We start from the raw sequence: 26,637 nt of genomic DNA on the forward strand, positions 1-26,637 counted from the left end.
TTATTTAAAATACATAGACATGTATTTCATTCTTCAATATATATATTTGGTTTAAAATGAGTACGAAATAATACTATACAACAATTTGAATTACAGATTAAAAGCAAAACATCATCATTGTTTATCTAAGGCTGCCTACAATAAACTGTAATCATTTTCCATTTCAATATTGAGCTAAGGTTTTAGACAATTAATGAATTGTTTATTCACTTTAATCACAGGTCTCATTTGTTTTCTCAGATGAATTCCTGGGAACTAAGGAGGAAGTGTCTGATGTCTCTGTGCACTCGATAATTTAACCCTGTTGCTCCTTCGCCTGTATCAGTCATTTGCATATTTAGAATGTCTTCCTTCAGTTAAGAGTTATTTTGATACTCAAAAACTATGTATTCAGATTAACCTAATTTAAAAAAAAAGACAATATAGGAGAAGTCCTCTTTAGGGTTCCTAGGTATTTTAATATTTGATGAAAATAAATAAAATAAATGAGAACGTAAGAATGTTCTCCCTCACGAATTACACTGGCACAATGTGCACTACTTAACAGTCCTTGGTGTCTTGAATATCTTCCTTCCTAAATTAGCTATAATAATAGCCATGTTGTTAAATATAAATTATTTCTTCCTTGTTTTATTTGTAAAGCAAGTGAGAAATATCTAAAATCTTGAGGAAAATGGCAATTGAAGAGACCTTACATTAAGCAATTCAGTTCAACAAATCTTTTATTGAACACATACTGTTTTTCAGGACTTACACTGGTTAAGAAAAAATACTAATTAGGAATTTCAAATGTTTCAATTGTAGTCAACAAAGTGAGGAATGTTAAAATCAATGACACTATATTCAATATTAAAATATTAACACAATACTAATAATAAGTCACAATATTAATTATATTGTAGCCAGCACCTGAGTAGATAATAATAATAGTAATAGTGGCTAGCCCCTGAGTAGATGACCGCAAAATTTTGATTAGTAAAAAAATTCAACCTGAGCCTGACCAGGCAGTGGTTCAGTGGATAGAGCATCATACTGAGATGTGGAAGACCCAGGTTCGAGACCCCAAGGTTGCCAGCTTGAGCGCAGGCTCATCTGGCTTGAGAAAAGCTCACTAGCTTGGACCCAAAGTCGCTGGCTCGAGCAAGGCGTTACTCTGTCTGCTGTAGCCCCACAGTCAAGGCACATATGAGAAAGCAATCAATGAACAGCTAAGGTGTCACAACAAAAAACTGATGATTGATGCTTCTCATCTCTCTCCATTCCTTTCTGTCTGTCCCTACTATCCCTCTCTCTGACTCTCTCTCTGTCTCAGAAAAAAAAATCAACCTGAGAAGGGAATAATTATAAACAATAAAGTAAATAAGCAAACAAAAAAGCTGAGAAAATATTATGTGCTTCATCTTTACTGGCTCAGCGTTATGTTCTAAATTAGTGTATTTTTATTATAAATATGTATTCATCTCTAAAATACTCCTTTTTAAAATAAACACCCAAACATATAAATGTATTTGCAGGGGAATTAACTAAGATTAAATATTGCTGATTTCTAGTTGTAACTTTCCAGTTGAATAACTAAACAAATTAACTTGAGTTGACTAGAATAAACTTAACAAAGGATGTGAAGGACCTATATACTGAAAACTGCAAAACATAATTAAAAGAAATTGAGAAAGACACAGTAAAATGGAAATATATTCTATGTTCATGGATTGAGAGAATCAACATAGTTAAAATGGTCATATTACCCAAAGCAATATACAAACGTAATGCAATCCTCATAAAAATCCCAATGTAATTTTTTAAATAAATAGAACAAAAAATCAACAAGTTTTCATGAAACTATAAAAAAAAAAAAAAACCCGAATAATCAAAGCAATCCTGAGGAAAAAGAATGAAGCTGCAGGTATCATACTACCTGACTTCAAATTATACTGTAGAGCTGTGATCATCAAAACAACATGGCATCAACAGAAAAACTGACATGCAGATCAGTGGAACAGAATGAGAGCCCAGAAAAAAAACACACATATATTTGGACAAATGATCTTTGACAAAGGAGCCAAAGGCACACAATGGAGAAAAGAAAGCCTCTTCAATAAATAGTGCTGGGAAAACTGGAAAGCTGCATGCAAAAGAATGGAACTTCACTAGTTCCCAGACCAAAATATTAATTTAAAATTAATCAAAGACCTAAATATAAGATCTGAAACAATAAATTACATAGAAAATAAAAACATACAAACATATATAGTAAATTCATGGACCTTAGCTGTAGAGAACAATTTATAAATTTGTTCCCAAAGCAGGGGAAGTAAAGGCAAAAATAAACAAATGGGACTATATCAAACTAAAAATCTTTGGCTCAGCAAAAGAAACTGACCACAAAACAAATAGGCAGACAAGTAAATGAGAGATAATACTAGGAAACAACAACTACAATAAGGGGTTAATATCCAAAATATATAAAGAACTCACAAAGTTCAGCAAAAAACAAGCAGACAATCCAACTAAAAAATGGGCGAAGGACCTGAACAGGCACTACTCCCAAGAAGACATACAAATTGCCAATAGATATATGAAAAGATGTTCATCTTCACTAGTTATTCAAGAAATGCAAATCAAAACTACAATGAGATATCATCTCACACCTGTTAGATTAGCTTTTATCAACAAGACAGGTAATAACAAGTGTTGGAGAGATTGTAGAGAAAAAGGAACCCTCATTCACTGCCGGTGGAATTGTAAATTAGTGCAGTCATTATTGAAGACAGTATGGTGATTCCTCAAAAAATTAAGAATAGAACTACCATATGACCCAGAAACCTTTACTGTGTTTCTACTCCCAAAAATTGAAAACATTGGTACGTAAAGACACATGCACCCCAATGTTCATTTCAGCGTTCTTCACAGTGGCTGATACATGGAAACAACTAGAGTGTCCCTTGATAGAGAACTGAATAAAGAAGATATGGTAAGGCCCTGGCCGGTTGGCTCAGTGGTAGAGCATCGGCCTGGCATGAAGGAGTCCTGGGTTTGATTCCTGGCCAGGGCACACAGGAGAAGCGTCTATCTGCTTCTCCACCCCTCCCCCTCTCCTTCCTCTCTGTCTCTCTCTTCCCCTCCCACAGCCAAGGCTCCACTGGAGCAAAGTTTCCCCAGGCACTGAGGATGGCTCTGTGGCTTCTGCCTCAGGCTCTAGAATGGCCCTGATTGCGGCAGAGCAACGCCCTAAGATGGGCAGAGCATCGCCCTGGGGTGGGCATGCTGAGTGGATCCCGGTCAGGCACATACGGGAGTCTGTCTGACTGCCTCCCCGTTTTCAGCTTCGGAAAAATACCAAAAAAAAAAAATTAAAATTAAAATAAAAAAAAAGAAGATATGGTAAATATGTACAATTGAATATACTCAGCCATAAGAAATGACATGTTACCATTTATGACAGTATAGATGGACCTTGAGAACATTATACTGAGTGAAATAAGTAAATCAGATGATGTGGGATTTGGGGTGAAGGAAAGGTGTAAAGTGGGACAAATTTATGGTGACAGAAAATGATTTAACTTTGGGTGATGGGTACACAACATAACCAACAGTTCCAATGCTATAGAAATATTTACCTGCAACCTATGTACTCTTATTGATTGATATCACCCTGTTGAATTTAATTTTCTGAATAAAATTTTAAAAAATGAATGAAAAAGAATTCTGAAATACTTGAAATATATCTCAACATATTGGCTTAATTTCTCTTTCTTAACTATTTAATTAGTTTATGATTTAAATGTATCACTCTATACATATGCATCTAACATGATATTCATATATAAAACAATAGTTTTTTTCAAATATTATCTTAAATAAAATGTAGAAAAATTAACTAGTCTAAGATTAAATTTTGGTAGATTCTCTCACTCAAGCTTTCCAGTTGAGAGACTTAAGACACTGATACTTATCTACTTAGAATATTCAATAAAATGTCTTACAAAACCACTCAAAATTTAAAATTAGCTACATAACAGCAAAATATTAATATTTCATTGAATATTGTATATATTTGTATATAATGCATATATTTATATACATATTAGTGGCTGGACCCTAAAACACTTTGAATCTGCACACCTCCTAGCCTCCAAGTAAGTCATGAAGCGCAGGGGAATGTATGCCCAGCAGATGGCTGTGTACACTTTGTACTCAAATAGTTGAGTAGTTCCTTCACATTGCCATCTGCCGTGTAATCCTCTCAGAGATTGAAATCTTTCAACTATAAAATATTCTGCCAAGATTTCACAATGCCCATCCACCTGACAAAGAGGTAAGAATAATTCTGCAATGAATGAAAATTCTCTAAACCATTTCTTAATATAAATTTTCTGGAAAAAAATTATTAATATGTGTAAAATTAATTAAATGTGTCACTATGTCAAGCTTTAGTAGAACAAGTACATTTACATTTACATAACCATCTGCTAGTATTTGCATAGTCATACCTCCTGGGTCATACAAACTACTTCCACAAAGATCACAGTGTTTCTCAGTACACTTGCATACCTATCAATCAGTTCTGGTTTCTGAGTATCTAGAAAAACAAGTGTATAGGAGAGGAGAAATCAACTTCATAGGCATTATAGCAGAAGTGCATGACAATTCCAGACAACGGTAAAACAGAACATTTTTAGATTTCTTATTATCCAGGTTATTATTAATTTAAGACACAAAAAGTATTCTTCTGTTTATATATATTTTTTAAGTAAGAAAAAAACACACAACACTTCTTTTGGTATAAATTATGTATTAAGAAAAATGGATAGTACTGCTATGAAAAAGTGTTTTTGATCTATTATAGCATATATTCAACATATATGTAATTTTATTTTGCTAATATAAACATAAGCATATGTATTTTTGAGCTCTGTAGAACTAATCCAGTATATCATTTTAAATGCTCTAAACTGCATATTTCTAAACAATAGTACCATATTTGAATATATTGATATGTATATATATATATGTGTGTATATAAAATGTAAATACTGTTCAGCAATTACTTAACTTACTTCCTGGGAATCTAAATGATAAAAGAATAAAGAAGGATTTACAATGGAAATTAGAAAATAGTATGAACTAGACAATAATAAAAATATTAGAATACAATGTAGTTTAGAGGTCTGTATATTCATAAGTAAATTTAAAGCGTTGTTATCTGTATTAGAAGTGAAGATAGAAAATTGATGTAAAGGAGATAAAATAAAATAAAATATTAAAACTGAAAAAGGTAGGATGATGAACAGTAAAACTATAAAAAAAACTTTGAAATCAAAAAATTGATTTTGAAAATAATTTATAACATATAACCCTACAAAACTGCTCAAGAAATAAAAAGAAAAATCTACCAATGTTAGGAACAACAAAAAAAGAGCTTTTAAAATGAAGTTTCAAATGTTGCAAAGATGATAAGAATATCTGATGACCAACTCCATCCAATAAATTTCATATTTTACATGAGAAGAACTAAGTTCTTAAAAATACAACTTACCAAAACTATATGTACAAAATAGAGAAACTTAACTGTAACATATATTTTATAGAAATTTGATCTACGTCTAACAATCTTCCACAAAGCAATTATAGGCCCAGAAGTCTCTGGTTAATTTTTTCTTAACATTTGGAGGTTAATATCACTTTTATGTTATCTCTTTTAAAGAATAAGTAAAAATTAGTTTCCATTTTATTTTATGAATCCAGACCTCAAAAATCAAACCTAAAGCACTGTGAGAAAAAGCAAAATTACTGATCATTTCCATAAGTAGACACAATAATTCTGAACATTATAATTGAAAATTAAATTCAGATATACAGAAAAATAATAAAACAAAAATATCAAGGTAAATAATATCATTAATAGAATATATATATATATATATTAAAATGTATATATAAATACAGGAAGAAAAACAGTTGACCAAAGTAAATATTTTTTCATAAAATACATTATGGAATTTAGGGATGGAAGCTTAATTGGATAAAGATTTTAAATATATAAGTAATCTATTGTTAACATTATACTTAGTTGTGAAATATTGAACACTATCCCCATGATTTCTTAAACAAGACAAGATGTTGATTTTCATTATTTTAATTCAAATGATATTTACTGTTCACTAAGGCAAGAAGAGAATATACACAAAAACTGGCTGCAGAGGAAGTTATACACACCATTAGCTAAATTCCAGAACAGTCAACCTAAATGACTATTGAGGTAGTTAAACTGGAGATTTTTAAAAAATTCATTAAGAAGAAGAAAGAAAAAGCGAAATAAAGAGAAAAATATAAGTATACAGAATAAAATAGCAAATAAGTACCTATTAATAATCACTTCAGCCTGACCAGGTAGAGGTGCAGTGGATAGAGTATCTTCAGGGATCTAAGGGCTGAGTAGTTGCAATGAATCATTCATATGGCATGCCTGTTGTCCCAGGCCCTGGGTGTCTGTGCATGTATAGAGACAGACAGTAAAGAAGCAAACAAAAGATAAGGATGTTAAGCAATAATATACACATTTGAACAAGGAATTCCTGGATTAAAGAACGTTTAAATAGAGTATTCAGGAAGCGCTGCTTTGATCCATTCACATTTATGCTGAGACCTGAATATCCAGATCCAGTAGAATAACATTTTAAGGACAAGGAATCTCAAGTGCAAAGGTGATAAATTGAGAACAACGTTATTGATGTGTAAAGGTTAAAAATGGGCACAAGGAAACTGCTCTATATGATAAATCCATCCAAAACCACAGAATATACAACAATCAAAAAAGAACCCTAATATAAATGATGGACTTTAGGTGATAATGATATGTCACTGTAGATTTATGAGCTGTAACTAATGTGCCACTCTGGTGGGGCATGTTGATAATAGAGGAAGCTCTATGTGTGTGGAGGCAGAGGGCACATGGGAAAGCCCCCGGCATTCCCTTCAACTTTGCTATGAATTTAAAACGGCTCAAAAAATATAATTAAAATTGGCCACAGAATTCTAACAATAAAAAAATAAAAATAAAAATAATTTTATTGACTTCACTAACTAGAATGTATAAGGAAATGATAAAATATTAAATTTAAAGAGGCATGTATTGTGTGTCTGAGAATAAAAAAATATAAAACCATGCAATCTCACTAAGAAATAAAATTTCTCTGGAATCATAAAGAGGGACAAAATAGAAACAATGCTTACTTATGTTATTTGTTGTACTTTTAAGGATCTTCATCTACCTATTTACATTTAACCTATAAGATTCTCCTCACATATCACTCTACAAAGAGTGTTTTTAACATTTGACTCATTCCATGCAGGGTGAATTAAGTATTTCTTCTCTAGTTGCACTAGTCTATGTATTACAATACTGATACAGTGTGAAAACTTTTATCTATTGTAGAGAATAGGTTTAGGTTATAGTTTATTATTGTATCCAAAAAACTAATGATTGCTAAATTTTTAACAACCAATGAATGTACATTAGATTTTTTTTTCAAAAAACTTTCTATTAAAGAAAGAGAGAAAGGACAAAAAATTAACAAAAGAGAGGAGAAAAATGAGCAAAAGGGTAAATTACATCCAACCATCAATAATTACATGAAACAAATAAACTAAATACTTCAACTAAAAAGGAGACAGACTAAATAGATAAATAAGACTAAAGTATATTTGGTTTATAAATAAAAGAATGTAAAATGTAAAAACATATAAATTCTAATCATAAGAAAGTTGCAACTGTGTGAAACTCAAAGTGATTACCTTACTAAATTTTGTAGCCTAGGTACTTCATTGACTCATTCTAACCTTAAGTGTTTCTGAAATCTCTTTCAATTGACGGGATGAGTAATGATTTTTTTTTCTTAAGTGAGAAGTGCGGAGGCAGAGAGACAGACTCCCACATGCACTCTCATCAAGATCCAGCTGGCAAACCTACACCTGGAGATTATCTGCCCATCTGAGGCTGCTGCTCTGTTACTCAGCAACTGAGCCACTCTAGCACCTGAGGAAAGGCCATGGAGCCATCCTCAGTGCCCAGGGCTACCTTGCTCCAATCAAACCATGGCTGAGGGAGGGAAAGAGAGTGATAAGGAGAGAAAAGGGTGAGGGGAAGGAGTGGAGAAGCAGATGGTTACTTCTCCTGTGTGTCCTGACTGAAATTTTTAACATTAAAGAAATTCTGAATCTCAGCATTGAATAGACATTTCTCTTGGACTATAAAATGTTTACAGTATTCTAACTTGGTAAAAGTGATATGGTTGTGATGTGTAGAGGTGAAGAAGAGGTTTGGGGCTTGGCCAATATCAATGCAGACTTTATATTAATCCTACTTTTTCATACCCTTGTAGGGGGTTTGTGGGTTGATTCTGGTCGAGGCTCATGCAAGAGTCTGTCTGCCTCCCTGCATCTCACTTTATAAAAAAAAAAGTAAAATAAGAATAAGAAAATAATTCCATTTACAATTGCTTAAAAAACACCTAGGACTAAATGTAACCAAAGAGATCAAAAGATATGTAAAAAAAATTATAAAACACTGAGGAAAGAAACTGAAGAAAATACAAATAAAAAAGAACATATTACTTGCTCATGACTAACAGTAACTAATATCATTAAAATGACCATATGAATGAAAGCAATCTATAGATTTAATGCAATTGTTATTAAAATATCAATGGCATTTTTTTTCACAGAGCTAGAACAAATAATCCAAAAAAGTATTAGAACCACAAAAGATCCCAAATAACCATAACAATTTGGATAAAGAAAAATAATGTTTGTGGTATCATGCTACCTGATATCAAACTATATGCAAGGCTTTATCAATCAAAACAGCATAGTATTGGAATGAAATAAGGACACATAGCTCAATGGAACAAAATAGAGAAAAAAAATATCATGTCTATATGGTCAATTAATTTAAAACAATGTAAACAAGGATATACAACTGAAACTTATGTAGTCTTATTGATCAATGTCTCCCCATTAAATTTAATTTTCTAAATAAAATTTTAAAAATTAAAAAAAAGAATATGTAATGGGTTAAAGATCATTTCTTCAACAAATGGTGTTAAGAAAACTAGGAAGGTACGTACAAAATAATGAAACTGGATCACATTCTTACAATATTTACAAGACTAAATTCAGAGTGTATTAAAGCCTGAATCCATAAAACTCTAGAAAAAAAATATAGGCAGTAAACATTTTGCCATCCCTTTTAGTGGCATTGTTTTATATATCTCTTCAAGCAATAGAAACAAGAATAAATAATAAATAGAACTGCATGAAACTGAAGAAGTTGTGCGCAGCAAAGGAAATCATCAACAAATTGAAAACACAACCTATCAAATGGGAATAGATATTTCCCAATAATACATTTGATGAGGGATTACTATCTAAAATATATAAATAAGTCATATGATTCAATATCAAAACAATTAACAACTTGCTTAAAAATGGGCATAGAACCTTAAAACACATTTTTGCAAAAAGGACATACAGATGGCAATAGATCAATAAAAATTTACTCAACATCACTAGTCGTTAAGAAATTCAAATTAACACATCAGTGAAATGTCACTTATACCTACCAGAATGTCTATCATACTAAGTTAACAAATAAGTGTTAGTGAGGATGTGAACCAAAGGGACACCACGTGCACTGTTGGTGGGATTGGAAATTGGTACAACCACTATGGAAAACTGTATGGAGCTTCAAAAACTTTTAGCCTGACCAGGGCAGGGGCACAGTGGATAGAGCGTCGGACTGGGACGTGGAAGACCCAGGTTCGAGACCCCAAGGTTGCTGGCTCCCGCAAGAGGTTACTCAGTCTACTGAAGGCCTGCGGTCAAGGCACGTATGAGAAGGCCATCAATGAACAATTAAGGTGTTGCAATGCGCAACGAAAAACTAATGATTGATGCTTATCTCTCCATTCCTGTCTGTCTGTCCCTGTCTATCCCTCTCTCTGACTCTCTCTCTGTCTCTGTAAAAAAAAAACAACTTTTAAACGTAACTACCATATTATTTAGAAAATTCTCTTCTTGATATTTTTCTGAAGAAATCCTAATCACTAAAGCCGAAAGACAAATGCATCCTTATATCCATTGCAGCATTATTTACAATAACCAGGATATGAAAGCAAGCTAAGCGCACATTGATAGACAGATAAAGAAGTGGTCTATATATACAATAGACTATTACTCAGCCATAAGAAATAATATAATCTTGTCATTTGCAACATGGATGAACTTAGTGGGCATTATGTTAGGTAAAATAAGTAAGACAGAAAAAGACAAATACCACTATTTTATTTGTATTTGCAATCTAAATACACACACGCACACACATTGCAGAAACAACTCGTAGACACAGAAAACATTTCGATGGTTGCTAGATGGAAGGGTGGCTGGAGATGATGGGTGAGAAGTGGAAAAGAATTAAGATGTACAAAGTACTAGTTATAAAAACAGCTAGAGGATGTCATGTACAGCATAGGAAATATACTTATGTTGTCAGATAAGTATGAGAATTATTACAGTGATTGTGTCATAAGTTACATAAATGTCTAACCACTATGCTGAACATCTAAAACCAATATAATATTGTATGTCAACTGTAATTGAAGAGTTAAAAATATATTAAATAATAAACAAGTAGATAGAATAAAAAGAGCATCATTTGCCTATTATGTACAGGTGAACTAGTCAATAAAACATGAGATTCAAATTTCAGTCTATTTTTATTAGTCAAAATTCATTATCAATATTTCAAATAAATTAGTAGTCCAAGTTTTGGTGGAACTTTTATCTTATTTTTTATTCCTTAAATTATTTTAATTGATATTTAAATATGGTGAAAATGTAACTTCTGAACAAATGACATCACAGAGTAATCCTACTTAATACTTACCTTTTTATAAAAGATAACTGGTTCAGATTGAGAACATTGTTTCCTATGTTTTAACTTGCTAATTTTCATTCAGATCTTTGCTCTAGTTTTTCCTCTATATAAACTTCACAATTTATTTTTCACCTAAAGACTGTCTTTATCTGTTTATTATGACATTCCATGCATATTAATTTGCATCTTTTCTTTGAGGATAACTTCTTGTTCATGGTGGAATTTTTATTACTTGAATCCATGTTTCTATCCTGTGAGTTTGTTTTTATGTTAAGCTGGATAAAAAAAGAATATACTAACTGAAGCTCCATCTCCACACATGCTGCAGATGGCTTTTCCAGTCTACCTGAATCATTACCAGCTAGAAGCAGCGGTCATTGGGACTTGGATGTGAGCTGCAAAGTATAGAATTGTGACAACAATTCCAGTGCCATGTGGACTTTTCCTGGATGTGGACTTTTCCTGGACTCCTGCTCCTTGTGACAGCTCCTAACAGACTGAACTGGGGTTGGGTTGCATTTGTAGGAATCTGGAATGGTGTTGGTGCCAACTTGGACATGGTGAACATGTTAAGGACACTCCTCTTTTATGGATTGTTGTTGTATTGGCCAAGAGTTTGCTTAAAGGCTTTAATCACTGTAAAAAAAATAGAAGACTGGATAAAAAAGATGTGGCACATATACACTAGGGTATGCTACTCAGCCATAAGAAATGATGACATTGGATCATTTACAACAAAATGGTGAGATCTTGATAACATTATACGGAGTGAACTAAGTAAATCAGAAAAAAAACAAGAACTGCAGGATTCCATACATTGGTGGGACATAAAAACAAGACAAAGAGACATGGACAAGAGTGTAGTGGTTACGGGGTGGGGGAGGGAAGGAAGGAGAAGGGAAGGGGAAGGGGAGGGGCACAAAGAAAACTAGATAGAAGGTGACAGAAGACAATCTGACTTTGGGTGATGGGTATGCAACATAATTGAAGGACAAGATAACCTGGACATGTTTTCTTTGAATATATGTATTCTGATTTATTGATGTCACCCCATTAAAATTAATAAAAATTTATTTATAAATAAAAATAATAATAATTAAAAAAAACCTCAGGTGACAGATGAGACACTGAAGCCCTGAGGGTGGAGCTTTCTTGCTGGTGAGTGACAGAGCTGCGGCTTGAACCCAGGCAGTCTGACCCACTGCTTACCTGGCTAATTACCACTTTCTATGAAGTTTTCATTCGGCAAGGATGCCTATTTATACCACAGAGTCAACCTTTCTGGATTACTATGGAATTCGTGTATTTATATTTATACTTAAATTTTATAGTTTCAAAATCCCATTTATAAAACCATCGGGTCACACAACTGAAAAAAAAAAAAGAATATACTATTATAATAATATATAAAGAGGAGAGATTACTTTAGTCAAGGAAACCTATAGACTTTATTTTTAATACTTAATTTTCTTTGAAAAGAATAATATAAAATTCTTCTCTCAAAAATATGATCCAGCCTACCTTCTGACATATTGTTGTTCAGATCCTCAAGACACTTTGTCATAGTGTGCCTAGATTCATATATCATTTTACGTTTTATATGAAAATTATAATCAAGTCCTTGGCATCAAATAATTGCCCAAATTAGAAATGCAAAATATGCTTCAGATTATAAAGTTCCCTTTCACTTAAAATGATTGGGCCAGGGAAAAGCTACTTTCTTCAATACATCTCTTTATACCTGTCAAACTTGAGAGATCTAGCCAGTAATAAAGGACTTATTTCTTCTCAAAAGAGACTCTTCAATAACTTAATAGATTACTGATAAGTTTGAATGATGTTTGATACTTTTCATTTTATTCGCTCTTTTTCACTTTATATTTTTGAGATCTCTTCCTACACCATCATTATGTCAATTAACTTCTCTCTTTCTACCCTGTTAAAGTGTATTATCGAGTTTTTTATGTTTCCTTTTAATCATAGCATAATTAGTACAAATTTCATATATTGCATTATCTCTAAATTGTAGAGTAATTTAAATTAAAATACTGTTTTAAAGGAAACTTAAGATATTATGTTAAGGGAGCAGGATAACAAGTCTGATGAAAAAATAATAGAAAATAACTTTTCTTAACTTGAGGGAAATGTAGTGATCCAGCTAATAAGGTTTATCTTTAAATGTCTTAATTGTCAGTATGTTAAAAGGAAATCTGTTACAATAAATACTGTGATGCATGTGTGTATATATGTGCATGTGATAGTGTGGTGATAAGTCTTTATCAAACAAAAGAGTGAACACTCAATTTGTTCTTCAATTTTAATCTATACTTACTTCCCAGATGTTTAACTACATATACTCCAAGATACAATTTTAAATGGCTTTATTTTTCTTTTTTCTCCCAAGAAATAATTTTACATTTTTAATAATATTAAATATTAGCATGCATTTTATTACAGCTCGGTATTCATAAAGTAAATTATATTTTTTATTATTTTTTACAACAATGCACTTTATTAACATCCTATTTAACTTTAAAACATATCATCAGTAAAGTGCTAAAACAGTATCACCTATAAATGATCTAGCCTATTGTTTAAAAGTATATTTTTGTTAGTTAATATGCATATATCACCATAACTTTAGAATAAAAATACTATAATTTAAATAATTTTTCATAAATAAATTTTAAGAAGTTATCAAATACATAACAAATGTGTTCATGAAGGATAGATAACTTCTTTAATTTGAAGAATCTTTTAAATAATATTTTCTTAATTGTTATTTAATTATATTTATATAATAGGTTTCTTTAATATTATTTTAGTATTTTGATGATTTGGAATCAGTTTTTAAATGTTCTTTTAAAAATTTTAATTTGTCAATATAAGAATCTTGTTAGCATGTAAATATATATTATTTACATTAACTAAATTCCCCACCCATGTTTTGGTTCTAAACATTATAACTTTATATATCTTTTTTTTTTTTCAGAGACAGAGAGAGAGTCAGAAAGAGGGATAGATAGGGACAGACAGGAACGGAGAGAGATGAGAAGCATCGATCATCAGTTTTTCATTGTGATACCTTAGTTGTTCATTGATTACTTTTTCATATGTGCCTTGACCATGGACCTTCAGCAGACCGAGTAACCCATTTGCTCAAGCCAGTGACCTTGGGTCCAAGCTGGTGAGCTTTGCTCAAACCAGATGAGCCCACACTCAAGCTAGCGATTTCAGGGTCTCGAACCTGGGTCCTCTGCGTCCCAGTCGACACTCTATCCACTGTGCCACCGCCTGGTCAGGCTAACTTTATATATCTTCACATTATATTTTTATAATAATATATTCTGTTTCACAAAAAATGTAGGTGATTTTTTATATGGCTTCCACTTAAATGTTTTGCCTTTTGATGGATGATTGATTTCCCTCTTTAAACCACAGACTTAAGTACAAAACTAAACACTGATTCATATACATACTACTCTCTATGTAGTGTACCTATTAGTTGCTACGGACCAGTATATTAGTTATGTCTATTTCTCAAAAACAATTTTATAAAGCATAATGTTACCATTATTATTTAGTTCTAATAAATATTGTAGAAATTCATGAAATGGAAACATGAAAAGAAAGAGAATGTTGATTTTATGCAAATTTAGTTAAGTTCCTCGAAATGACCTATAAAGTTAAAAAGCAGACTAATTATCTAATATATATATTCTGTGTGGATGAAAAGACTTTGAAATATATTCCCAGAAGTGGGATCACTGAGTCAAAAGGCAGTTCCATCTGTAATTTTTTGAAGTAACTCCATACTTTTTTTCCACAGTGGTAACACCAATCTGCATTCCCACCAACAGTACAAAGGGTTCCCTTTTCTTCACATCCACACCCACACTTGTTTGTTGATTATTGATAATAGCCATTCTGACACGTGTAAGGTTATATTTTATTGTGGTTTTAATTTGCATTTCTCTGATGATGAGTGGCATTGAGCATCTGACTGTCCTTTTTAGAAAACTGTGTCTCAGGCCCTTTGCTCATTTTTTAAATAAATTGTTTGGTTTTTTGGTTGTTTGGTGTTGAGTTTTATAAGTTCTTTATAAATTTTGGTTATTAATCCTTTATCCTTTATTAATATTGGTGACTATGTTCTCCCATTCAGTGGGCTGTTGTTTTATTTTGTTGATTTTTTTTAATGTGGCTACATTTGTTTTCCTTGTCTGAGTTGATATATCAGAAAAAATAATTGCTATAAGGAATGTCTGAGATTTTACTGCCTATATTTTTTCTAGGATTTTTATGGTTTTGAGTATAATATTTAAGTATTTAATCCATTTATTCTTGTGTATGGCATACAGAGATGTTTTGTAGAATTGAGCACCTGAAACCTGTATAATTATGTTAGCCAGTGTCACCACAATAAATTCAATTAATAAATAAAAGACAGCGTTGGGGAATGTAAGTATTATAATACGGACTTATTTTCCACTAAACTTGCTTTTAAGTGCGAGGAATCATGAAGATCTAGCTCCACTTTAAAGAAACCTAATCTAGACATCTCAAAAACAATTATATAAGGCATAATGTTACATTATTATTTAGTTCAAATCAATATTGTAGAAATTCATGAAATGGAAATATGAAAAGAAAGAGAATGTTGATTTTATGCAAATTAGTTGAGTTAGTCAAAATGACCTATAAAGTTAAAAAAGCTAACTCATTATCTAATATACATATTCTGTGTGGGTGAAAAGACTCTGAAATCTATTCCTAGAAGTGGGATCGCTGAGTCAAAAGGCAGTTCCATCTTTTACTAGCGCATTTTAGGCTGTAGTTTATGACAGAAAAGTAAGTCCTCTCAAAGAAGCAGTATTTGCAGAAACGGCCTGGGCTGAGTAATACATACTCTTCACACTTCCCAGATTGGCACTCTCCATACTAATCAGTCCTCAGGTCTCTAAGGTCAAACTCCCTTTGACAAATGAAGTGTTTGGGAGCAAAGAAACATATTTTTGGTAAAACCATATTTTTGACAATTTCAGCTGATACTAACGGGGAAATTCTCATGATGTAAAGCTATTCTTTACAATATGACAGAATTGTATTTAGAGGTAATCTTTAAGTAATTTAGTCCAATTATCTTTTATGCATGTTTCTAATTTAAAAAGTATTTTGAGAACTGTGATTTGAATATTTAATGTTTTAATTTTGTCTGTGAAGACCTGTGTTTTTTACATAAATTAATTATTGCTGACATAGAGATTACCCCCCAAACACGATTGATTAAAACAATAATGTAATTTTTCTCAAAAACTTGTATGTTGGCTAGACGGATCTCCTGTTCAGTGTGCTGAGACTCACTCATGTGACTGTAGTTGGCAGAGAATCAGCAGGTCTCGTGGTCCCAGATGGCTCCATTCACATGAGTGTGCAGAGAGGGTGGCTGTCAGTTGAGAGTTGTTACTTCTAATCTATACTTCCAACCCTGCAGCAAACAAGACTAGATCCTTACATCAGTCTCAAGACAATATTTAAGAAAGTAAAGTGTGGAGGCTAAAAGGCCTCGTTAGATCTAACCTCTGGCACTTATGCCGCATGAATTCCACCATACCATTTGGTCAATGCAAATTACAAGGCCAGCCTGACCTGTGGTGGCGCAGTGGATAAAGCGTCGACCTGGAAATGCTGAGGTCGCCGGTTCGAAACCCTGGGCTTGCCTGGTCAAGGCACATATGGGAGTTGATGCTTCCTGTTCCTCCCCCCTTCTTTCTCTCTGTCTCTCCTCTCTCTCTCTCTCTCTCTCTCTCTCTCTGTCTTTCCCTCTCCTCTTTAAAATGAATAAATTTAAAAAAATTTTAAATAAAAAATAAAATAAACAAATTACAAGGCCAGTGTAGTTTCAAAGCATAGAAAAATAGACACCAACTCTTAAAAAGGAGCTTCAAAATACTGCAACCTTGTGCTTAGTCTATTACATTTGGAAAGATTTTTTTTTCATTAGGCAAGTGATTTTCTTTTAAGTCTTTTTAAAAATTATTTGATTTGTAAGTGTACTAATAACCTTGTTAACATATTCCTTCATGCTTTTAGGCAAAAAGAAACAATATTTTATATGGATAATTGGAATACTGTTTTTAAAATATTCAAGACAATAAATGTCAATCAAAGATTTGATATTCCTCCATCTGTTTGTTATTACTGTAGTATTTTTTTCAAAGCTAAGGAAAAAACGTTAAACATAAAAGGTCTTAGATAATTATTTAACCCTTTAACCCTTCTTGACTAATTTTCTAATGGACAATCTTCATTCAACCAAAAAGTGACAGAAAAAATGTAGCGAAAAATGATGAAGAGCATTTAATATGTTAAACTTTCCAGCTAAAACCAAACAAATTGGGAACACAAGTGGAAGTATAGTATGCAAATGCATATTCTGACAAAGTAGAAATAATGCAATTGGTTATGATAGTGGAAGGGAGAAAGTAATGGGAAAGTAAAATTAGTTTACAGTCTGTTGAATAGTAAAATATGGACGTGAAAATATATCTCAGGAAATTAATAAACCAGATAGTAAAATGTAAAGATAAAAACAAGAAAGTAAGTGCAATAAAAAAGAAATGAGTACAAAGGTAAATAGAATAAATTACAATCACCTCTTAAAAATTAAATATCAAGTAAAGAATGATGAAAATACATCATGAGGACAGCAAAACATGACAAATATAATGTACCACTTATAATTAAAATTGATACTAAATATAGCAGATATATCAATAGATATATCAATATGGTGTGCAAGTCAATTATGGAAAATATTTCCAATCAGATTCACAAAAAATATTGAACTATTCATTTCATATAAGAGACATAATTAGTATGGTTAAGAGAGACTAAAAATAAAGATTGTGAAAGATATGAATAAATAAAATGAATAAATAAAAATAAAAAATAAAAACCCCAAAAATGAATCTAAAAAGAAAGAAACAAAATAAACAAACAAGTAGAACAAAAACAGCCTCATAGATATGAAGACAATTTTTTTTATTGATTGATTTTTAGAGAGAGAGGAGAGAGAGAGAGAGAAAGAGAGAGAGAAGGGGGAGGAGCAAAAGCATCAACTCCCATATGTGCCTTGACCAGGCAAGCCCAAGGTTTCAAACCTGCAACCTCAGGGTTCCAGGTCGATGCTTTATCCCACTGCGCCACCACAGGTCAGGCTGGAGGCAATTTTTTTTTTTTTTTTTTCTGAAGCTGGAAACAGGGAAAGACAGTCAGACGGACTCCCGCATGCGCCCGACCGGGATCCACCCAGCATGCCCACCAGGGGAGACGCTCTGCCCACCAGGGGGCGATGCTCTGCCCCTCCGGGGCGTCGCTCTGCCGCGACCAGAGCCACTCTAGTGCCTGGGGCAGAGGCCAAGGAGCCATCCCCAGCGCCCGGGCCATCTTTGCTCCAATGAAGCCTTGGCTGTGGGAGGGGAAGAGAGAGACAGAGAGGAAGGAGGGGGGGTGGAGAAGCAAATGGGCGCTTCTCTTATGTGCCCTGGCCGGGAATCGAACCCGGGTCCCCCGCACGCCAGGCAGACGCTCTACCGCTGAGCTAACCGGCCAGGGCCTGGAGGCAATTTTAATGGTTGTCAGATGAGAGGGAGGATGAAGGAGGGATGAATGATAAAAATAAAGGGATTAAGAAATACAAATTGGTAGTTACAGAAAAGTCATGGGCATGTAAAGTACAGCTTAGGGAATATAGTCCACAGTATTCGAACTCTATATGGCATTAGAAGGGTCCAAGATTTATTGGGATGATCAGTTAGTAAGCTACATAATGTCTAATCACTGGGATGTATACCTAAAAATAATATAATATTGGATTTCAACTGCAATTAAGGCATTTAGAATAATTAAGAAATAAATTAAATAAATAAAGCATCTCACATATTGGCATGAATCAAGACAGTGACACTATAGTACCCATTTTATTCTTTAGTACCATATATTTATGGGAGAAAGCATACCAATTTCAATTAAGAATGTTATTGTTAAAGCAGCATATATTGCTAATTGCATTAAATCTTCACAGGAAAAAAAAACAAAAACAGTAACTTTACAATGGAGAAACCTGGTAGAAACCCTCAACATCGTCAGTATTGGGACAATTCTCTCTCTCTCTCTTTTTTTTCCTTAACAAAATGAGTGCAGGGGTGGCAGAGAGACAGACTCCTACATGTGTCCCACAGGGACCCATCCCACAAGCCCCCTACCAGGTGATGCTCTGCCCCTCTGGAGCCTTTGCTACCCAAATGAGCTATTTTTAGTCCTGGAGTGGAGGTTCCACAGAACTATCTTCAGCATTGGGGCCAACTTGCTGAAGCCAATTGAACCATGGATATGGGAGGAGTGGGGGTGGGGGGGAGATTCATTTGGTTGCTTCTCCTGTGTATCCTGATTGGAAATGGAGGGAATTCTTCATCACAAGTTTCTTTTTTATGAGTCATTGAGAACTGAGCAGTTATTTTACAGAGGTTCTGCGATAAAAGCATAAACTGAATGCATAATCATGATGAATTAAAAAATAAATCCGTATTATAGAAAATTTAGGCAATAATTGTTCTTTTGTCTTCAAATTGTTGAAGTCCTGAAACAGAAGGAAAATCCAAGAGCCCTGGCCAGTTAGCTCAGCGGTAGAGTGTCGGCCTAGAGTCCCAGGTTCAATTCCCAGTAAGGGCACACAGGAGAAGCGACCATCTGCTTCTCTACCACTCCTTCCCATCTCTCTCTCTCTCTCTCTCTCTCTCTCTCTCTCTCTCTCTTTCTCTCTCTCCCCCTACTGTAGCCATAGCTCAAATAGTTTGAGCAAAGTTAGTCTTGGGTGCTGAAGATAGCTCCATGGCCTCTTCTCAGGCACTAAAATAGTTTGGTAGCCAAGCAACGGAACAGCGGCCCAGACAGGCAGAGCATCAGCTGGTAGCAAGCTTGCCAGGTGGATCCCATCAGTGCGCATGTAGGAGTCTGCCTCTATCTCCCCGCCTCTCACTTAATAAAAAAAAAAATTTTTAAGAAATAAGAAAAAAAAAATCAAGATTTTTTTTCAGAGTAGGGAGCCTAAAAGGACGTGGTATCTAATAAATCAAGTGATACATGATTGGGTTCAAGAAAATTTGCTTATTAGTTTGCTTCTAGTGGAACATTTGATGAAATTAGAATGTCTACAGATTATATAATTGTATTAATTTACTGATTTTGACAAATGCACTGTGACTACATAAGGCATGTGTAGCTTACTTATTCCAGAACACAGATGGGGAAGGAGGAGAGAGAGAAGGAGAGATAGAGAAAGAGAGAAATAATGATACAGTAAATGTAATAAAATAATATTTGTGAAATGTAGGTAAACAGCAGATGGAAAGTTTTTATATTCTTTTTTGCAACTCTTCTGTAAATCATGTACTTCAAATTAAAAATGTTTAAGTGTATTGTAATATTTTTTCACTCACATTTATTTGTTTCTTTTTTTTGAAGCAAAGTGTTTTAGGGGTAAGATAATATAGTTTGAGCACAATAAGGTGTGAAATTAAGACAGGACTTAAAGCACGGGATGAATTTTAAAAATTATAACATTAGTAAAATAATTAATTTAAGAAAAGAAAAATGTTAAAATGTTAAGAAAGTTAATATATAAAATTTATAGTAGTTTTAGAGGGTAAGAAGGTAAGATTTTCATTCACATTACTTTCAATCTTGTAAACAGCTGCAAGCTGCAACTTAAATGTAGGCAAAAATCTAACTTCACATTTTCTGCCTTTCTTCCTATATGATTATGCAACAAAATATGCCTAAGTAATTTATATATTCATGCAAAAAAAAATCAAACTAAATTGATGTCCATATTGCTGCAGAAAGTGCACAAATTTGGGAGCCAGACAGATCTGCATTTGAATTCTACTCTACCAATTTCCAACTTTTTGACAAGTGTTAGTTCTCTTTTTATAGAAAAAGCAAACTGGCTAATTTTGTTGCACTTTGTAAATTTTAAAATGAGATTCAAAGAACACAGAAGGAGTTTAAATCTGTAGTTTTTAAGAGGCTAGCTAGTTTCATTCAGACAGCTAAGTCTTTGCCAGAACATGATGCATATTTATCTGCATAAAAAAAAAAAAATTTCCCCCAGAAGTTCTGCTTCAATGAATATGCAGGTAGATTCAAGAATCTGCATGCTTCACATGCACCTCCCAGATGATTCAGATGTATATTACATTTTATGGATCCTGCTTTAGAGGGAGAAACCCCCAAGTTACTGCCTTAAGTAAACTTGCTTTGAAATATTAATATTATATAAATCTCTTCTGAAGTCAGTTTATATATATATATATTTGATTAAATGAAAAAATATAGAAAGAAAATATTCTTAAACTATTTTTTCTTAAAATATCAGTTTTTAAAACATAAATGTTTTCACAGTAATTGACATTTGTATTTTTTTTTTGTATTTTTCTGAAGTTGGAAACGGGGAGAGACAGTCAGACAGACTCCCGCATGCGCCCCACCGGGATCCACCCGGCACGCCCACCAGGGGGGGGATGCTCTGCCCCTCTGGGGAGTCGTTCTGCCACTACCAGAGCCACTCTAGCGCCTGGGGCAGAGGCCAAGGAGCCATCCCCAGCGCCCGGGCCACCTTTGCTCCAATGGATCCTTGGCTGCAGGAGGGGAAGAGAGAGACAGAGAGGAAGGAGGGGGTGGGGGGTGGAGAAGCAAATGGGCGCTTCTCCCATGTGCCTTGGCCCGGAATCGAACCCGGGTCCCCAGCACACCAGGCCGACGCTCTACCGCTGAGCCAACCGGCCAGGGCCAACATTTGTATTTTTAATCACAAAGATGATGGTAAAAATTTTCACAGATCAATTTAGATTCAGAAAGTAAAATGAGGTGGCCAGTAGGTGAAAGAAGAGTAAATAAAAGGATAGAGAAAATGACTTATATAAATCAAAGTACTTAAAGATAATTAAATTACACAAGAGATCATTTCAGTAATTACTATAGTTAAGAAAGTAGAGAATTACTTGATTGTGTAGTATTGTAAAGAGGATGGAGAGATGAAAGAGATAGATGATAAATAGATAGATAGATAGATAGATGATAGATGATAGATTTAAGCAGATAGTCGTTTTTTAACTGATAACAACACAGAAGATATAGCATCTTTCTTACAGGAATATTTCTATATTTAACCACTGTTCCTATTCTGATCATATCAAGCATTATCAGGAAATTGTCTAAATTTAAATATTAATTTCTTCATTTTTCCATCCATATTTTGGAAGCAACTACTCTTGGTGGAAGACTATTGCCTTAGAAGATTTTAAAAATAGTGACAACATCACAAATTAACATGCAAATACCAAAAATTATATTGACAATACTCCATAATTATTATCTTAAATACCACAGAAATTTCAAATTTTGTCAGTTCAGTTTTCTAAAAAATATTCTCTCTTTAAGAGGAACCACAGTAACTTTTTTGTGGAAAAAGCATTCTAATTACCTTCCATGACGACATCTTTAAATACAATAGCAGTATTTTTGATGTGATATTGGTCCTAAACTCCAACATTCTAACTTTCAATCTTTTTCTTTTTAAATCAACTTTATATAAAGACAACAATAAAACACATTTTCATGATATAGTTTACACATCATATGGACCTAGTTCAAGACTGCAAAAAAAAAATGTTCTAAAATATGAAAAAAATTATCAAGCATCAAAGAAAAAGGTTTTTATTTATTTATTTTTAATTAATAGGTTACCAATTTTATTTCTGTGTGTTGAATAAGGTGAGCAGAGAACTTTTTAATTAAGCAGACAATAACTATTTCAGGGAAAATAACAATAAAGTGTCAAAAATTGAGATTGACAATTAATTATTAGAAAGTTTTAGAGTTATTACATTTGACTGTCAAAATCATTGTATAATTATTTAAACCTATTACCTAATAATATAACTTTGTATTTGCTCTTAAATTTTAGCAGTGATGATCAGGAAACTTTTTTCCCGACAGTTTCTAATATAAAATATCGGATTAGGGCTTGGTCTGTTAGCTCAGTTGTGTTGTCTGGAAATGACAAGGCTGTGAGTTTGATCCCTGGTCAGGACACACACAGGAAGCAACCAGTGAATGTACAACTGAAGGGAACAACAAATGAATGAATGCTTCCCTCAGCCCTCTCCTCTCTCTCCTCTCCTCTCTCTGTCTCTGCCCTGGCGGGAAAGGTCGATTGGTTGCAGCCTCGTCCTGGAGCACAGAATTTGCAGTTTGATTCCCCTATCAGGGCACATGAAGGAACAGCTCAATGTTCCTGTCTCTCTCTTCCTTGCGTCTCTCCAAAAAATAAAAATAAAAAATTGGGTTAAAAACATGCCTTAGTATATGTTCAAGAAACAAAATTGAAATTTATGCAACACAAGGTAGCAACAATTTACCTGTTTTTACCAGTAATTCAGAAACAATATTACACAATACAGTTTAGGTTGATATTTTAGGCTTAGGAATTGTCTTTTTTTTTTTAATTTAAAACATTAAAATAAAATGGACTGTCTGTGCTTATGATATATCCATTCAAATATGAACATACCATTATGTTTGTAAAATATAACTATTCAAAACTATTGTTTGAGAGACAATAAAATCTGCTTTCACATTTATGCACCAGTAAATAAATTGCCTTATTTGTCATTTTCTTCTACTTTGACTTTGTAGTCATGCCCTCATTACCATATTCAATTAATTAGTGCACAAAGGTAATATTCTAGTGCTCACAACTCATGAAGTTGCATTATTGACTCCAAATAAACAGAGCAGCATCTTAATGCCAGGTGAGCATTTGGAGATCAGAGGGAACAAAGCAGAGAACTTCATACCTTTGTGAAAATACTGACACTAAACCTTCATTTCCTGACCAAGAAGACCTTTTAACAAGCACAAAGAAACAGACAAAAGAGGGGAAAAAATTTAAATAAAAAGAATACACTAAAATTAAATATAAAAAAGAGTTCCATTTATTTTTAATTTCACCTTGACCTGACCCGAGTAGAATTAGAACAAAAGTATTTCTTTAGAAACTTGCTATCTCATATTCTGGGAGAAAATACAAATATTTTGGCTTTGTAATTTTGTGTTTATTAACATTTGTACAACAGAGGCAAAAAGCAATTCAAATGTGGTGTTTTCATGTATGTTCAAAATTTTCCTAATGCCTTGCTGAGTAAATTAAGGAGTGTTTCAGGGAGTGTTTTACATAGCTTTGTTGAAAAAAAATGCAAATACAAATGTGACTTATTATTTTTGAATCTTATATTCTGTCTTGCCTTGCCATTAGAGTCATTTTAGCAGGCAAGTTTGAAATAAAGTCTTTCTTTTCTTTTCTTTCTTTATTTTATTTATTTTTTATTTATTTGGAAATAACTTTCTTCTTAAAGGCATATTTAGAGCAATGCCTATGTTTGATCTTTAAATATAGCCAAATTTTGTTACTGTAACGCAGTATACATAATCCTCATAACATCTACATCCGTAGCGTGACAGCCAAACCCTCAGTTTCAGTCCTACAGACATTCCCACTTTTCCTCTTACGAACAACTTTGAAACACATTTTCTACACTGCTACGAACATGAATGTAACTCTTAATCTTGAATGAAATAATAGAAATATAGCTTAAGGTAATACAGTAATTCTAAAAGTCTCTTCACTGTATCAGAATCTTGGGTTGCCTCACAGTATCTATAGTTTAAAATGAGAAGAAAACTGAGGATGTTATGCAAACATCTTTCCTTGCCTCTGCTGGGTGGGTTTCTCTCTTCCTCTCAAACTCCCCTTTTCCCTCCTTTCCTCGTTCCAGATATTATGTTTCTGCCATCAGGAATTTTCTGCTTCCAAGTCCCTTAATTTCCCATAGTAATGCCCTTAAAAAATAAATAAGCAAAATTACAAAGAATTAATTCACTGATAAAATGGTCCAGCGGTATTGATTATCAGGAAAAACACTGTGGAAATTATATTCCGGTTTTTGGAGGGTATAAATATCTGCTTCTTCCTTAAGACTTTGCCTTTTTTCTATCCTATCCTCCCAAGTTTCTTTATTGCTCTTTGTGGTTTTATATTCTTCATATCATTTCCTTCCTTTCCTGTATCTTTGCAATTGTATTTTCTAGTTTTCTCAGATTATTTGGGCATTGCAGAATTTCATACTCTTTAAAATTAGTGTTTATATTAACTTCCTGTTAGTTTTCAGGTTTGAATAAAAGTTTACCTTTTCAAATCACATTACAATGAATAAATTATTTCACTTGGCTTACATCTCAGATAACTCTATTTATTAGGGGACAAATTCTCTTACTTGGACCAATTTTAGAGAATGTGCTTGCTCATCATAAGGCAAACCATCTGCCTAGAAGAAAACACTGTGTTGAATTTTAATCACAACGTAACCCTAAGGCTTTATGTAACATTTCAGTATTATTTATGTTTTGACCCCCATGTAGAAATAACTTCTCATTACAAACATATAACATTGCCCCAATAGTTGGGATACTGAAGTTTCTCTTCAAGTAGAAACTGATGTGTATTTCCTAGTTATTCTTAATTGTTTGTAGCAAATTTGTTAAAGTTATCTAATGGTTCTTGGATGATTACAACTAACTACAACTTGAATTTAATATTCCCACATTTTTTTTTAGGTCTTGGAGTTTAACAAAACATGGGCTTTCAGTTTATTTTAAATGACTCAGTGTTTTTCTAATATAAATAGAGTAAATTTGACATTTTTAATAATCATATCTTAATCTATATTCCTAGATTTACTTATATGATTTTAAGACAACAGAATATTCATGACTATTTATTCTATGACACTAAACATGAAATAAATAAAAGTGTTTAATAATGCAAAAAATCTCTAAAGAATTTCTTTTAATTTTATGCAGTTTTTTATTTTACTGGAAACATCACCATCATCTCATAATTAGAGAAGAGGAGAGTCCTTGTGTGCACTATCCAGAGTTAATCCACATGGAAATAAAAACACTACTGATATATAAGAATATTGTAACATTTTTGAGAAGTTTGCCTAAAATTCACTGTGAATACTTAAAAACAAAACAAAATAAAACAAAAAGCCAACCAGTATGACAGTCTGTAAAACTGGCACAGTTAAGATACAGATTTAGGTATGATTCATTTTTCAATTACTGTAAAAATGCAGTACTTTTCCAACATGTTGTTCTAAATATATAACTTTACATGAAAACAGTTTATGGCATAGAAAATATATTTCCATATATTCAAATCAGAGTGAAGTAAAGCAGCCTGGGGGTAGAATAATTCTTTAATGAAGTGATGATTCTTATCTAGACAGTTTAAAACCAATGAAGCCGTGAGTTTTAAATAGACGTTTAAATGTCAAAAAATGGCAATGCATATTTTAATTATTCAGTACTTAAAAGCTCAAAGGCCTATAAGAAATCCCCAGCATGCAAGTAGCAGAATGCCACCTTGTGTGGCCTCAATCCATATTCCCCAGTAGTTACTCTTTCATACAATGAGCAGAAATAAGGTGGGAGGGTAGAAACTTTCTCTCACTGCTACTCTTTCATTTCAATTAAGTTGGAGAAAAACCTTAGATACATTTGTTACAATTTTTCTTTCT

The sequence above is a fragment of the Saccopteryx bilineata genome, chromosome 8 (genome assembly GCF_036850765.1).
Source record: "Saccopteryx bilineata isolate mSacBil1 chromosome 8, mSacBil1_pri_phased_curated, whole genome shotgun sequence".
Lineage (NCBI taxonomy): Eukaryota > Metazoa > Chordata > Mammalia > Chiroptera > Emballonuridae > Saccopteryx > Saccopteryx bilineata.